We start from the raw sequence: 609 nt of genomic DNA, 5'->3' as shown, positions 1-609 counted from the left end.
CATGGGTTTATGTCAGTCAAAACCTGATATACTAATGCTTGAATTTAATGTAAAACCTTATTGGAAAGTTTTCTTGTTTCCAGTTTTAGAGGAATGTGCTCAGCAGAACATCAAGATCGTGTTTACAGTCAGTAGACAATAAACAGTAACTAGCAGCCTGAATTTGCAGTGTAAGCAAGAATTTTAAGCTCATTTTAAAATGCAGCCCTAGCTGTGTGCTCTGATCCTGTGGCTCCCCCTCTTAGGTTTCACTTTTGTAGGCACTGGTGGGAATACTTCTTGTGCTCAGTTCAGCAATTCTGTTTTCTCTCTCTCCTTTATGTTCTTGTCTGTGCATTCTTCAACACTTCATGTGTCTGTGCAATGTAAGGTAAAGGGAATGATCAAGCCCCACATCTTCTCTTACCAAGATTATTTTCCCCCCTCTGTCTTTTTACCTGTCACACAGTACACCAAACTCAAATGTGAAACCCCAAGGCAGAATTTCATCGTGCAGTCACTGCTATGCTGAAGCATTAAACCTCTCTGAAGCTACACCTGCTGGTGCTGGATCTGCACATGGTCACTGTTCATGCCGTGAGTGAATTAGTAATCCAGAAGCATGAACCA

Source organism: Acanthisitta chloris, unplaced genomic scaffold (genome assembly GCF_000695815.1).
Source record: "Acanthisitta chloris isolate BGI_N310 unplaced genomic scaffold, ASM69581v1 scaffold29403, whole genome shotgun sequence".
In the NCBI taxonomy this organism is placed as follows: Eukaryota; Metazoa; Chordata; class Aves; order Passeriformes; family Acanthisittidae; genus Acanthisitta; species Acanthisitta chloris.
The sequence above is the reverse complement of the archived record's forward strand: the minus strand, read 5'-3'. Positions refer to the sequence as shown.